Below are 16,632 nucleotides of genomic sequence, written 5' to 3'. Positions count from 1 at the left end.
TCCCAAAAATAAATAAAGATTGAAAAAAAAAATTTTAAAAAAATAAAATAAAATAAAATAAAATAAAGGAACACAGTCTCGGTCCAAAAGGTAATACTATTCTTAAAAGGGAAATAGTAGAATATTCCCATTAAAGTCAAGACGATTCCCAAGTAAAGTCAAGCCAAAAAAAAAAGCCTTTTTATACTAACAACAACTAATTAGAAAATATATAAGAAGAAAAGATCCCATCTAAAATGGCACCAAAAATTATCTAGGAATAAACTTAACAAGAAATGTATGAATTCTATAGGCAGAAAACTTTACACCACTACTAAAAAACAGGTAAATATTACTACATTAAATTTTTTTTCTGTATGGCAATAAAAACCAACAAACAAAATTAGAAGACAAACAGTAAGCTGTACTTGCAGTACATATTTCCTCAACATGAATAATTCCTACAAATTAATATGAAAAAGATCAACCACCCAATTTTTTTAAATGAGCCAAGGACATAAAAGATAACAAAAGAAATCAAATGGTTCTTTTTTTATTAAATTTTTTTTTCAACGTTTTTATTTTACTTTTTGGGACAGAGAGAGACAGAGCATGAGCCGGGGAGGGGCAGAGAGAGAGGGAGACACAGAATCGAAACCGGCTCCAGGCTCTGAGCCATCAGCCCAGAGCCCGACGCGGGGCTCGAACTCACAGACCGCGAGATCGTGACCTGGCTGAAGTCGGACGCTTAACCAACTGCGCCATCCAGGCGCCCCTCAAATGGTTCTTAAACATAAAAACTTCTCAAAGTCATACATGATAAAAGAAGTACAAATTAATACTAAGTTTTAAGTCAAGTGTATCTCAGGAAAGTTGGTGGGGGTGGGAAACTAAGTTAAATCTATCAGTTTGGTAAAGATCAAAAAGTCTGATAATATTCTGTTGATGAAGACAGGGGAAAAAAGGCACTCATGTCTCTGGTGAACATAAACTGATATCATCACTCTGGAAGAAAATTTGACAACATTCATCAAAATTAAAAAGGCCCATGCCTTTCAGCTAGACAACTACACATCTAGAAATTAGTCCTGTAGACACACTTATACATAAACTATAAGAATGGTCACTGCTGCACAGCTTGTAAGAGTCATAGATTTGAAAAAGCCAAAGGTCCATCAGTAAAAAACTGATTAAATAGATGAGGGTACATTTACACACTGGAGTACTATGCAGCCACTGAAAAGAATCAAGTAACTATCTTCTGACATGGAAAAACCTCCAAGACATATTACTAAATGAAAAACAAATGCTTAACAATAGTCTGAATTGTACAAAAAGAGAAGAAACTACATGCATTAATATCTCTGCAACCACACATGAGAAACTGGTAACAGCGAATGACAGCAGGTGAAGGGAAACTGGATGGTTGAGAATCAGGGACAGGAAAAGAGTTACTACACCCTTGGTTGCCTCCTGAATTTGTACCACACATACACCTATTCTATTTTTAAAAGTTAGTTTGGAAAAAAAACAAAGATGCCATGCAAATGAAGATCTCACTCTAAAGGGAGCTGAGATACTACAGTGTATGTAACATGGTTCCTATTAAAATATTTTGGCTCATGTTAACTTCTTAACATAGGCCTACCTGTTTAGGTGGGTTTTTAGTGCCAATTTACAGCATAGTTTGTCTATGAGCCATGTTCTGTTGAGCCACGGACATTTCAAACAAACATATGGCCAACAAATAACATATAATGGCTGATAATAGTTTCAGTCTTTCCTCTATTGCAAATTACAAACATTTTATGAACAAGTCAATGAATGCATGATGAAGTATGACTTTTTAAGTCACTCTGCCATGTTAAGGAATGTAAGCATTACAATCACCGTAAATTAGACCAATGAAGTTTGTCATTTGGAAATCTCCAAACCATCAGCAATTAAAAGATTTTTCCGTGAACCCCAAATCAAGTATTCTTTGGGAACTTTAATTTTTCTTAAAGTTCCTTTTGTTTCATTTTATTCCATGAAAATATGAAAGACTATCAGATGCACAAAACCAAAACAAAAACCCTGTATCAATCTGTGAAATGTTTAAAAGCACCCTGAATTTAAAAAGCAGCTTCAGTCCAAATAACATGTATCATTTATTAAGTTCTAAGACTTAACTTCTAGCATACACTTACAATACAAATCTTTCATTACTCAGAGCAATTCTCTTTGATATATGTTCTTTAAATCTGCTGCCTTTTATATTTTGATTATAGACTATTTTAATTATGCACTAAAAAAGAACATATCTCCCACTAAGAAAATGAGCACCAGCGACTCCAAAGTAATTTCCCCAGTACAATCTCCATTAAGCCTCTAAATACTTCCTTTACCCATTCAATGAATTAGAACTCTATTGTTTATGAATCACCTTTACGTTTGTAGGCCTAGAACTCTTCTTTTATAAAACACAATTGCTATGGAAGGAAATGATATTTACGTCTGATTAGAAATGAAAACACTATTACATAAATCAGTTTGGGCATTTCTTCACGTCTTGAAACATGATCGGCAATTTAGTCTAATTGGTGATCAAGGAAACTATCTTGTGATCAATTAAAGTAATTACCAGATTCCGGCAATACAACCTACCTTAATTTCAGCTAGAGTCTGCACTTCTTCAACTTTAATTAAAAATAATGAAAATTATTAAGCAAAATGCATAGCAAGATCATTGCCAAGCACGCACATGTCACAGGACGGGACCTTCCCTTGGTATTGGTGACTGATCCATCACATAAACATTGCTCGGTGCACCAAGGAAAGGCGTCCTTTGCCCCAGAACATTATGTGACTCACCGTGACTTTCTCATGAAAAAGACTGTTAACTGTTCTAGCCACTGCAGGCAACAGAAGAATACCCTTGACTAGCAACATGAGAATTGTGAGGAACAGACACAACCAAAGGGGTAGTTGATCCATGCTTTTTTTCCTCCCAAATGTCACTCTTATTTTGAGCACACTGCACAACTGGTCAAATGCAAAAACGTTAGGGTCAGAGACCTAGACTGAAATCCTAGTGCTGCTATTTACTAGCTATCTGATCTCTGAGAAAGCACTTAACATTTGAAATGAGCCTCAGTTTCTTCTTATGTAAAAATGTAATTTCTTTAACATACTTTGCAGTTTACTGGGCATTCTATCCGGCACTCAGTTAATGCTAGTGATTATTATCATCAGCAACATTTTAATATTATAGTGTCTAGGGCCCGGAGAGGAAGAATTCCTTTCTGAACCTAGTATAAGAACCACTGGAAGACCAAAGAAATTCACCCTTGCAAGGATGAGAAAAATCAGAAACATACAGAAAACTTTCTCTGAGTGGGTAGATTTCCAGTGGAAATCTTCCAGTGGGTAGATCTTCTTCATAGAAAGATTTCCAGTGGAACCAGCACTCTGTCAGTAAGCATCTTAGCCAAGCACGTGACCCATGTCTCCCTGAAGAGCCAGACTAAAGATCTTACCTGAGGACCACCCCCTAGGCAGTCCATATATGTGTCTGGGGATAGATACAACCCTCACCAGTCCCAGGCCGCTAATCTACCTGCCTTCTACTTGATCCACCACAGAGTGCAACATCTCCAATAACTCAAGCCAAGAATATCCCACTCTGAACTTAAAACTGGCTTCCCCAGACACTTGAGACAATGCCCACAAGCTACTGAAAGAGCAGCCTGCTCTACAACGCTGTAGGCTAAGTTAGTGCCCCTTCAGCTGGTGGTAATAAGTATACTACCCGAGAGAGAGCAGGCTCACTTCCTACACATTACCTTCAAAACCTGTGCTCACAGAACCATAACACTGCAGAGCCTTAATAAAAAAAAGAAAAGTTCTTAAGTCACCATTTTTGGCAATTACCCTAATATCCTAAACAGCCATTCAGAAAAATAAGACAGCTTTTAGCTAATTACATGGTACTACCTTCAACATATACTGTTAAATGAAGCAAGCTGCAAAATAATTTTCTTTTGCAGAACTAGGATTTATAATTACATTAGTAAATTACGACTAAATTCCCAGGGTAGGAAAACAACTCTTTGACAGAGGTCTACAGAAGAGTATCTATTCTTCTCCAGGCAGCAGAGTTTAACCAACATAAACACCTTCACCCACAATTTTACCTAAGAGCTCATTATTTCTGTTCCACTTTTAGAGAAAGTCCTCTAACTAGATAGATACCACATATCTGATGTGTGCCTAAAAAGCTTTCTGGACAAGATGATTACAAGCTGAGAAGATCTCTTCCGTGAAAAGACATTACTCATTTCTAAAGTTCTCTGCACGTAAGTTTAAATTACACCTCCCCGTGGGATATCCATAGTAACTTCAATAAACCCATCTTGTCATGCTTATATATATATAAATAAATAAATAAATATATATATATATATATATATATATATATATATATAAAGTTAAATAAGTAAATAAATAAATAACATCTCCCCACATCATCAGCAGCTACTAATCAGCTACTATGCGGCATATCAACAGCTCCACCTGATTAGCTGCTTCTAAAGTTTCTCACAATCCTTCAGTTTTGCTCTCTTGGAATCAGCACGTTTGACCATTTGCTGTTCATCCTTTCCCCCTAAAGCAGAGGGAAACCAGGGTTTCAAAATCACCCCAAGGGGAATCCATGAGAGAAGCCGTTTACCCGGAGTTTCCCAATGTCAAATAACTTCTGATGCCTCACTGTTCACTGTGGCTGTTCATTACTGCCAGCCAGTTGCTTTGGAAAAGCCCCCTTGGAGGCTCTCTTTCCTAATCAGCTGATAATCCCTATTTGTTCACTTTCAGGAGTCTCATGAGGTAAGAGGTATTACAAAGACTACCCAAGTGTTTTGTTTTGTTTTAGCAAATTAGAATTTATGAATTAGATTCTTAAAGAATTAGAATTGATGCCCCTTAGCATTGTCATCATTATAAAACTTACAAAAATTCAAAACTATATAGAAAAATGTCCCTAGGCTTTAACTTTATGCATCCAAACCATTAAGATATAGAGAAGATCTGGCCAAATACATTTTTAAAAATCAAATAATAGGCAAAATAGCAGCCTACTCCTTACCTTTTCTTCTTTATAATCAAATGGCTCATTTTAAGAGGTGCAACTATGTAATTCTAGTGTATATCTGACATGAAATTGTCAGATAATTTTCAAAAGAGAGAGAGAAGGCAAAAAGCTCCCACTACAACTGGAGTATATAAAATTAAACTCAAAGTCGAGATCCTTCAACAATAACCAAAAGGGATGAAGGAAGAGAACAGGGGCTTAGAGCAGAAAGAACACCTACTCCCCCAAACGGCATGACAAGGGGTCAGGGAGGCCTCAAAAATTATTTTAAAGAAACAAAGCAACGCCTCATTTAGCTTAATTGTACAGAAAATACATCTTCTACAAACAGTACACATTTTGTAAAACAGGGTCTCATCTCACTGGACATCACAAAATATCTGATGGTATAAAAAGGTCTGTCACAACATCAAGTTCATACATAGGCTTCCCTTTGCTTTGTTCTAAATGCAATCAATTCTTCTTTTAAGAGTTTTTAAGTACAGTTTTGGCAACATTTGCTAATGCTTCCTGTAAGAAAAATACATCACTCAAATACAAATATTCAAGCCTAATCAGGGATCCTGATAATACAGCAGAGGACTTCCAGTGATAGACAGCTGCAAGGGATCACTGCAAGCAAATAGCCTGCCAGACCCACTTTGGAGAAAACAGTGTCAATCCAGAAGAAGCCTGGTGAGGAAAGAGACCATCTCTTAAGGCATCTGTATTTATTTGTTTCAAAGTGCACACATAGGTTGTGAACTTGGAAAGGTCCCTGAACCTGTCAGAGTCTTCAGACACTGAGCTAAAGCAAACCACGAATATATTCAGAATTCATCCTCAACCTGTTATGATGAGGTTTAAGGAGTGATCTTCCTATGGTGAACAGATTGAAACTAGAGACTTTCTTGTTTCTGTGTTTTAAATAGTTTTACTAACGAATTAAGAATATTCTCAGGGCTTGAGACACACAGAGAGTAAAACAGACTTAGCACTTACCCTGTTTTTGGTATCAAAAGACTCAGAAGGTCTGGTGGATGGTGTCATTTCATCCTGCAAAATTCTAATCCCAGCTTTGTCTCATTCTCTGGCCTTGAGCGGATCCTAAACCTCCCTCACCTCTCCTAGACCCTGTGAATCAGAGGCTCTACTACTTAACTTCACTGTGTGAGGAGGTCTCATAAAAACATGCAGAGCGCTTTGCACAGAACACATGCTACTGTGGTGCACTGAAAAGGTTCCAACCCGCTTCAATATCACACAAAGGAATTTTGAGCTGTTCTTTTTTTTTTAATCTAGAAAATGTGCTCCGTGTGGCCAAATAAATTCAGTTGTATTCTGAATACAAATGAAAAAAATTTAAGTGTCTGTGTTAAAAATTCACAAATAAGGCTCACAATGCAGGAAACAGTAATGAACAGAAGAAACAAAAGAATAAGTGCTTACTTAGGTCAATTCTTTTTGCAATACTCCTATATAAATTACCTTGGCTTCAGCTGTTGATCAAGTTGGACTTGGGGGCTTTGGGGCTTTTTTTTTTTTTTTTTTTTAGTAATTCCTAATATCCTGAAAGAAAGAAAAAAAATGGTTTGTTTTCCTGCATGTCCTGCATGGGAAAGTCTGTTTTCCCTCTTCAGAGCAGGCTCCCATTCTGTTCCACCACATAGCGGCTGCCTTCTCTGTGCACAAGAGGGCTGATGGGCAGGCAGCACACAGCGAAGCTCCAAGTCTGCACCAAGACCTGCACAGCTCATTTGCAATCCCACTAGAGGAAGAGCACACAACTGGCTCTAAGACGCTGGGACAAAGAAAACATACAGATATGGATGGAATGGGAGTGCTCTGCCATTTGATGCAGCTGCTACAGAGAAATCCTTCCCTTTTGTTTTTAAAAGTTTATTATTTCATACCTTATGCAAATCATACTTTATATATTAGGCAATAATATTTTAGAAATACTCAAGTCAAATTAAAGGCTTCAATAGCCTTGCCAAAAGCACTGTGATTTTCCTATAAAAAAATTATTCCAATTTGTTGATCTTACATAGGATGAAACATACTGTAACAATCTTCATAATTTATGTCCTGTTGGGACACAATGATTTAAAGTAACATAATACAGAGCCGCATCATGGCTAATCTAAACCACCTGACCAGATAAACACCAGCTTCCCTTCTCTCTTCAGCAAGGGCATTTCTGTTTATTGTCATATCATTTCCTCATTCTAGGAACATGCAGAATAAATGCAGCCAACCTCCATTTCAGTGGGAGGCTGAGCCGGCCTTTCCCATGTCAGGAGGTTTGTGCGCACACAGGTACCCGTACAATGTCAAGGGCTTACAAGACAGAAAGCAATCCAAGAATTCCACCCTCAAAATCATTTACAGTGAAGCAAATATGGATTCATCCAGTACAATCTGGACCAGGTGTGGTGTTATAAACCACAATCTTTGTGTTTTTTTTTTTTTAATGTCACCGAAGAGGTAATTCTTTCAAACAAATTATGGGACTTACTATGAGCCAAATTTTTATAAACGCTTCAATCATGCTTCTTGCTATGTTCAGAGGCACTCATGATGTGATTAACTAAACTGAAACACCCCAATTAACCAATGTCTTTTTGGGGTGAGGAATCTTGGTAGGAGAGAAAGACAAAGAGCCCCTATGGCACTAACCATGGCCATTCCTGGTGAACAACTACTCGGGCAGATTTCAAATCGTGAGGTTTCTCCAGGGTCCAGATCCCTTCAACCCTTCTCACATATGCAAACCGTACTGGGCAAAGGAAGGTTTTTAGAGGGACTTAAGGGAAGGGTTTAAAGTTTCAATCGTGAAAGAAAAAGTGCAGGAACACATGTGCATTCAGCAGATAACAAGACACTGAAAATATTTTAAAACAAAACAAAACAAAACGCCTGTCTGACCAAATTTTTATAAACTTGGTTAGGGAAGAGGAAAACAAACAACTGTTTAGGGATGGTTTCAAATATTGCCCTCTGCTATTACTGAGAAATTCCAAAGCTTTTCATGCTCCATTGGAAACAGCTCTGCTTCACAAGCTGTTCTTGTCGGTCCTGCCAAAGAAATGGTCTGATACGCTTTATTGAAAGCTTATCGATTTGCTTACCCAGACAAATATATATATAACTCTCTCTGCCTATAAAGACCAGTGGACAAGAGGATTCCTCCAGTGAAAGCAATGAGATGATTAAAATACAGCTGGATGAGACGGGAGAGTAGAGAAGAGGCATGCACTTCCCAACCCCAGCACCACTGAAGTGGACACTGCAACATCTGAACTCAGTTCCGCCAGTCCCAGCATGCGCAGAACCTGAGCCAACTTGACCAGCACCAGTTTTCACGGTCATCTGTACAGGAACGGAGACAGCAAATAGGTACATTTCTGTCACAACCTGCAGCCTTTTGACTTGTGAAATTAAACGGAAAATGCAATCTGTGAAATTAAACAGAAAGTATCCTTTTTCAGACAACAGACATTCATTAACTTGGGTTTGAATTTAACACTATGCATAGTTGTAAATTTTTAAGGTGACATGTTATAAGCCTGCAACATTACTGGCGACATTACAAGTTAGTGCTATCAAGAGTGAGTTCTGGTAAAAAATGGGTCTTTTGCCGTCAAGTACTCATACCTTGGACTGACAGCCCACTTGCTAATTCCCGTTTTCATTATGTCTACACTGTATGTACACCTTCCCACACTTCCAGAACCACTTCAAAATCAGCTTGCATCACTCTGAAAGTCATGAGGACTCTGCTCACTATAGGCTACTCTAGGCTCATGCATGGATAGGGTTCTCTGATGAAAAAGTCTTGGCAATGAGCTACAATGTGACTGTCCCCAAGCCCTGACTTCTCACAACCCTGAACCTTCATTTATTAATCTGTATATCAGGTTAGTAAGTGAATCTGCATACCAGAGAGTTGCCCCAGCAATTATATTTTTTTTAAGTTTTATCTATTTTGAGAGAGAGACAGAGCAAGGGAGGGGCAGAGAGACAGAGAGAGAGAATCCCAAGCAGTCTCAACACCATCAGCACAGAGCCTGGCGAGGGGCTCAATCTCAGGAACCATGAGATCATGACCTGAGCTGAAATCAAGAGTCAGATGCTTAACCAACTGAGCCACCCAGGTGCCCCAACCAATTACATTTTTAGATCTATAACCTAAGGAAACTCTCACATATGTACACAAGGAGACACAAAGATGTTTGTTAAAAAACTGACAGTAATAATAAACAGTGCCAAGAACCTAACTGTCCATCAACAGGGGAATGGATAAACTTGGTTAATTTATTTAAATTTTTACTTGATTTTCAGAGGAATAGAACACCGAAAAACAACCCACTACATGAGAAGCAGTGCAATGGATTGAAAGAGTATTAGTTGAGGAATCCAAAACCTGGGCTCTGTACCCAAACCCCAAACAAGCTACATGAACTGGCTAGGTAAAGACTCCATTTGGACACAAGGAGGTGATGTGTACCAATTACAAAGCACAGCACCTTCACACACAATGTTCAATAAAAAAGAGTATCAGCTAGGGGCGCCTGAGTGGCTCAGTCGGTTAAGCATCTGACTTTGGCTCAGGTCATGATCTCATGGTTCATGAGTTCAAGCCCTGCACCAGGCTCTGGGCTGACAGCTCAGAGCCTAGAGCCTGTTTCAGATTCTGTGTCTTCCCCTCTCCTCTGTCCCTTCTCCCACACTGTCTCTCCCTCTCAAAAATAAACAAACATTTAAAAAAATCTTCTTGAAGAGTATCAGCTACTAATAATAGTACATCACCATGTAGCAGGTTCATCATTCCTACTTTACAGAGGAGAGAGAACTGAGACTCCAAAGGATCCAAGTGTGTGTTTAGGACAAATCCCTGATGTCAGGTTATACTTTTTCCATCTCTTTCCTTTACCTAAAATCTAATTATACAAAAATAAGTTTCCTGTACTTTTTTATTTTAAAAGTTTAACTACAAGAGAAAAATTAAGCATAACAGAAAATTTAGGAAAAGAAAAAATGGGGGCACCTGGCTGGCTCAGTAGGAAGAGCATGTGACTCTTGATCTCAGGGTTGTGAGTTCAAGCCCCCACAGTGGGTATAGAGATCACTTAAAATAAATAAAATCTTTTAGAGGCACCTGGGGGGCTCAGTTGGTTAAGTGACTCCAGCTCAGATCACGATCTCATGGTCTGTGGGTTCGAGCCCCATGTCAGGCTCTGTGCTGACAGCTCAGAGCCCGAAGCCTGCTTCAGATTCTGTGTATCCCTCTGTCTGCCCCTCCCCCGCTCATGCCTCTGTCTCTCTAAATACACATTAGAAAAAAATTTTTAATACATTTTTAAAAAAGAAAAAGGAAAAACTATTATAATTTTTTTTCCTGTGCCTTTCCCCCACATCTGATGTGATAATATTCATTTATTGTGTACCCTGAACTTTCTTAAAACATTAAAACATCCTACGCAGTTTCCAGTTAGCTCCACGGTCTTCTTTACTTCTTTTTGGAAGCCACACAATCTCAGACAGAATGGGGGATCTTCTCTTTGAGAAACTATTTCATGTAAATGGTTCAAGCATGTTTGGGAGAGACATGTATACCACATATGTCTTTTCAAGCCAGGCCTTCTGAGCGTTGAAGACTCTTTGAATTCTCTACCAATACACATTGTGGAGTTGCAGGGGCAGAACTAGAAGAGCAACTGTATAATTGGGGGACTATGGAATAAATAAGGTTTTGTTTAACTCCTTTTTTTCAATACCCAGTGAAAACATCAGATGATAAACTCCTCTTTAAGTGAGGACCCATTAAAGCAACCAATTAGCTTAATGTCTTGTGCCAAAACCATAACAACTGAACCTGTAAGAACAAACACTCCACCCACCAGACTTGAAATGACAGGGACAATGTCATCAAATCCTCCAACACGCAGGCAGTGTGCCCTGTGGAAAGATCCCCAGAGTAGGAGTCTTCTCTGGGACCCAAGTTCTTATCCTCAAATATTTCTTCCAGGCACATATGTGACTGGGGCATTCTTCCAGGCACATATGTGACTTGGGGCGTGTCACCCAACCTTCACACTCAGCTCCCCTCTTTGTCCAGAAGACCATTCACTGAGGGGCTGTGAAAAGGCCAAGGAATCAGGATCCAAAACTGCTGTATGTACTTCTGTCTTCTGTGCTTAGAGAAATGAGTACAGATCTCAAATGATCTGCATCTTAGGCTTTCAAAATTATGATACTGGTAGGCTATCATAATGAGGTAAAAATCTTCATTACCCTCTTAGTGTGCCTCATCTTCTTCAAGCACCAAGTACAAACCTGGGGGCCATGCCCACCCTGCTGTTCTGAAATGTCTTCTTCATTGAAACCTTGAGAATTATGAGCAGTTGTAAATCCGGGGTTATAATAAAACAAAAAATATGCTGAGCTGTGAATATGGAGAGTGGGCATGGGGTCAGAAATAAATTCGGGGGTGGTTCTGAAAGACACATACGATCCAGGGAGCCATGTTTCATGAGACCAAGAGGGCTGGAGCTGGCAGGGACCGCAGCAGTTACCTGGCCCAAATCCCTGAGGCTCAGAAAAAGCATGCATTGTAATTTTTAGTTTGAATTAATTTTCTTTACAAAAGAGATGTTCTGCTTTGACTTTAAATCCTTCTGAGCCCATGCAGAATGCTACGGAAAAGTGCCTGAATAGTCCTGAGATACAGAAAGTCCGGAGACTGAGAAGGGGAACATGTTCTTGGAGTTGAGGCCTAGCACTCCCACCTCGGGTACTTACTCCTCCCTCCCAGTCTTGACTTCCCAACCACGGAAGGAAGGGGGTAGACCAATGATGGTAGCGTTCCTCCCACTGGGTGATGTGATGACCAGAATACAGAGATAAGTGCCGTGTTCCTTGATGATTTAAAAAAAAGATTCTTCTCACAGCATGGACTTGGGGTCTCTCTAAGCCAGCAGTCATACTATTTAGGAAGAGAGGGTTTATCTTTTCATGGTAGTTAGGAAAGAATCTGGAGTTCTTTGTCTGGCATAAATGACCTATTTGGGACCTCAGAAGTGTTTCTAAAAGATCTAGTAAAACTTTAAGGTAGTTAAGCATCCAATTTATCTTTCAGTTTTATATATTGTGAGAGCAGACCCCAAGTCACAATTATCTGTCTCGGCCTCTCCCAGAAGAGCACTTTAAAACTTTCTTATGTGTTTCATCCATTGTCTTCCTTACATATACTGAAGGTTTGGGGCTTAGAGATCATGTCTACACGTTGTAGATCCTGTACAGGATTTCAGTAGTCTCTGCTTTTTGGCACTGATTGAGGTAAGGCACTCTGCATTACTCTTTCTCCTGACTGCCTCAGATTTCAATGAAAACCCCCTTCAAAGATGATGAAGGTTCCTATGACTCAGCAGATGACCCACACACATCACATGGGCATACCTGGTCATAGATATAAAGTTCTAAAAATTCCAGAATCTCAGGGGAAAAAAATGAGTATAAGAAAATCAATGACTAGGGGCACCTGGATGGCTCAGTCAGTTAAGCATCCAACTTCGGTTCAGGTCACGATCTCAGAATTCGTGGGTTCGAGCCCTGCATCCGGCTCTGCGCTAACAGCTCACAGCCCGGAGCCTGCTTCAGATTCTGTGTCTCCCTCTCTCTCTCCGCCCCTCCCCGGCTAACACGCTGTCTCTCTCTCTCTCTCTCTCTCAAAAATAAATAAACATTAAAAAAATTTTTTTTTTTTTAAAAATCAATGACTATATTAACATAAGCTTGTAATAAAGTTAGAAACCCTGTCTGGCTACCATCTGTATATACTTTCTAAGAAAGCAGGGCAGAACTGACCAATGACAGCTAAAAGAGAAGTTTCTAGGTTGGTGTTTTTTCTCAAAATTCAATAGTATTCAGTACTTTCTTTAAAAATACTTCCTTTAAACAGTAAATATGGGCAGGTATATTTCAAATACAGTATTTTTTAAAGACGAAAAACACCATGGTAATGGGATGTAACTTAAGAAAAATCTGCTCACAACTGACAACAGAGAAAATGAAGGTTAAATTACTATAGCTAGTATTTACATTTCATTTAAGTAAAGACTTTGGCCTTTACAAGTTTAGGTAGGTTCTACTTCATGGAAAAGCTTAAAAAAACTAAAGGTAAACAGATTTTTTTTGATGCAACACATTTCTTTTGCCACTTGTAATTTTATGAGTTAGTAAAAAGTTAAGTTTCATTATATCAAAACAAATGGGAAATGGTTTGGGTTTTAACACAATAATTTAAAACCTGGTAATAAATTCCTTTAATAGCATTCTAAATATATATATTAAAAGTAATTAAAATTTTTAGGGGCACCTGGGTGGCTCAGTCAGTTGAGTGTTCTACTCTTGATTTCAGCTCAGGTCATGAGCTTGATCGTGGGATCAAGCCCCGTGTAGGGCCCCACACTGAGCATGGAGTCTGCTTAAGATTCTCTCTCTCCCTCTCTCTGCTTCTCTCCCCCTCTTGCGCGCTCTCTCTTCCTCTCTCTTAAAAACAAAAACAAAAACAAACACTTAAAAAAAGGTAATTAAAATTTCTAAACCTAATGCTTGAATTTCAGACAGCATTCAAGCATTCCTAAATTCACACCCTACTAACTCTATCACCTCCCACTGCCCAGCACTACCTCAGCACCAGATTCCCATCTGCTTCTCACACAAAAATTAAGTCAGAGGTTCATTTCATTAAGTCAGAGGTACAAACTCCAATCCAAACTCCAGCCCTGCGCTCCCAAACTGCCCCACCCAACACACAAAACCACCACATCACCGTCTCTGCTCCAAAGGGGGTACTTCTCGAAAGGGTGACAACACTCAACACTGAAAATCAGCTGTAAAACTCAAAGTGCCACTAATATCCACACCATGTTACAGAGGCAAAACGGTTACTCAACAAAAAAAACTATTTCAGGGTATCTCTGCTGCCATTTCTCAGTGAGAAAATCACTTTTAAAAACTAGCCAAAGCACCATGAGAGGTGAGGCTAACAGAGCGAGAGCGAGTTTCGCCTCTGGTACCCAAGGTCAGAGGCAATAGTGATGGATTCTGAGATGTGCATTATGATAAATACTGAAAGGCTGCAACACAGTAGGCACAGAGAATACAGAACTGCAGACCAAGAAGCAAAACCTCGAACCCCCACACTCACGAAGCTAAAACGTTTCCTCGTGTGAGAAACAGAACCACCACTAACAATTTTCGGAAATAATGTTTGAGTCTTGGCTCAATTGGATAATTTTGTTCTGCACCAAAGACAATTCCATTCAAATTCCCAAAGTCTACGAGTAGATTCATTCTAATTTCAAGACCTAGTTTCCTCCCAAGCCCAATGAAATGAAAGGCAGAAACCAGCAAAAGAAAAAAAAAATAACCTATATAACATGGTTTGCCATTTTATGAAAAACAAATGAAGAATTACAGTCACATCACACTGATAAACTGAGAGGCTGCCAGTGGTTTTCAGGGCAGATGTAACATTTTAACAAATGTGATTGTTTGTGAACGAAATAATTCTGATCAAAAACTTAATTGCAGCCAAAGTGAGCCCTGGGCTGTGTCACCATAATCCATTCTGACAGGAAGCAGTGAGTGGAGATTCCTACTGTGAACGGAGCACATGTGAAAGGTCAGCTCTGGCCTGGAACTTCAAAACCGTTAACGTGTAAAACAGTGTGCATTAGAGCCCGGAACGGCTAACCACTGGATTAGCGGATGTCCGCTGTGTGGGTCTGATGTGCTTTTGGCAGGTAATGGTTAATTTGTAAATAGGCAATGTATTGTAACTTTCTTCTGTGCCTCTTCCCAACACCGTCCAGCAGAGCCCATTTTTAATTACAGACCCAGAGTATTACAATATTAGATGTACAACATGGGCTAATTATAACAAAAGTTTCTTATTTTAAAGGGCAACTTCTCTCTTAATAATTTAGTGAAGGAAGAGTTGCATGTGTTTTAAAAAATGTTTGTTGATACAATAAATGAAAAATGGTTCATGTGAAATCTATTTGTTCATCCAATAGCAACTATATTAAAACAGCCAAAATTTGCCAAGTGAGGATTTCATCATCAGAAATATATACTTTATATATTCTCACCTGAAAAAACAATTATACAATGCTGTTTTGCACGGTTTAAAACAAAATTCTAAATAAAAATGCAGTGAGTACCAGTTTTCATGTCTCAACATGAGATGTTACTTATGAAAGAACCAAACTACATAGCGCCTTATAAGCCAATGCATGCAAAAGTGCTTTGTGCATATGTAGTGCTATAAAGTTGGCCCATTTGGCTTCCGATCAGCCATTTCCCCCGATCTAAACGACTTAAAGTAACATGGCATTAATGAGTGATAAAAGCTGGCACTGTGCACTTCAAGGATTATTTTAAGATTTAAGTCATCTCTGAGTTGAGAGGAAGTAATACCTCTCTTTGAAAATAAGGTCTTCTAAAATAAGGTTTATTTCTATTCTCAAAGTCAGCCTTCTAAGGTTGTGTCTGTGGCCACTGGACATACGTAGCTCCCGGGCCCTCTGTAGGCTAAATCTAGGGATCGTGCAAGTGGCTACATGGTAAGGTAGCCTCATCACCAGCCACCTCATGATGCCTATCCCCTTCAGAACATCAAGTGACACAGTTAAGAACAAAATCATACATGTGCTTCTAACTGTAATGCAAGATGGAGGAGAAAAAAGAACTGTAGGCAGCAAAATTTCTTACGTTTCTGCTTTCCGTATAGGATCTGAAACCTTTAATGCATCTGGAAGATTCGGCATCTCCTCAACAGTCTGCCCCTGAAGGGATAGGCTATTCACATATGCCAATCTGCTGCTCTACACCAAGCACCATTCTGGACTCTGGGCCCTGGGACATAGTCCCTGCCCTTCCCCCACCCCACCCCAGGAACTTGGGTGTGGTAGGAGAGGACAGAAAAGCCAACCAGGAAGACCTAGTAAGGTAAGGAGGGAGAGGACGAAGCAATGGAGAAAGGCCATGTGAGAGTACGGTGCTGGGCACACCCACGTTATATTTTCACCCCTCTTTTCCACCGACATCTGAGCAGAAACTATGATGGCAATCCAGATTCCCAAGTAGGGCACCCAGGTTACCCTAGGAGCTGAATTTATCCTAGGTATACAAATAGGAAAGAGATGCCATAATCCACCAAAAAAATACCTTACAAGGCTCCAAACTGGTCATTAGAGTATTTTTTTATACTGTCAAGTGATTAATTACACCAGGTAACACACTCAATGTGTATAATTTTAGCCTCACTCCTAATCATTTCTTCCACTCCACACAACCTTTTCAGCCTAATTATTCTTTTTTTTTTTTTTAATTTTTTTAACGTTTATTTATTTTTGAGACAGAGAGAGACAGAGCATGAACGGGGGAGGGTCAGAGAGAGAGGGAGACACAGAATCTGAAACAGGCTCCAAGCTCTGAGCTGTCAGCACAGAGCCCGACGCGGGGCTTGAACT

The 16,632-nt window shown here is 39.3% G+C and overlaps 1 protein-coding gene across 3 annotated transcripts in view; it reads right to left on the bottom strand.

Annotated features, from left to right (window-relative positions):
* The window catches only part of PCBD2 (pterin-4 alpha-carbinolamine dehydratase 2), a 53,253-nt gene that overhangs the window by 9,415 nt on the left and 27,206 nt on the right, over positions 1 to 16,632 (bottom strand). The window contains exon 1 of one of the 3 annotated variants that reach the window (XM_045489440.1): positions 6,578 to 6,602. The exons of the other annotated variants lie outside the window; for them this stretch is intronic. The gene's annotated coding sequence lies outside the window, so the exon portion shown is untranslated. Of the gene's footprint in view, positions 1 to 6,577; positions 6,603 to 16,632 lie in introns of those variants that run through there. 3 annotated transcript variants of the gene reach the window in all.

This window comes from Leopardus geoffroyi, chromosome A1 (genome assembly GCF_018350155.1).
Source record: "Leopardus geoffroyi isolate Oge1 chromosome A1, O.geoffroyi_Oge1_pat1.0, whole genome shotgun sequence".
NCBI lineage: Eukaryota > Metazoa > Chordata > Mammalia > Carnivora > Felidae > Leopardus > Leopardus geoffroyi.
Note: the sequence above shows the minus strand (reverse complement) of the source record. Positions and strands in the feature narration are given on the sequence as shown.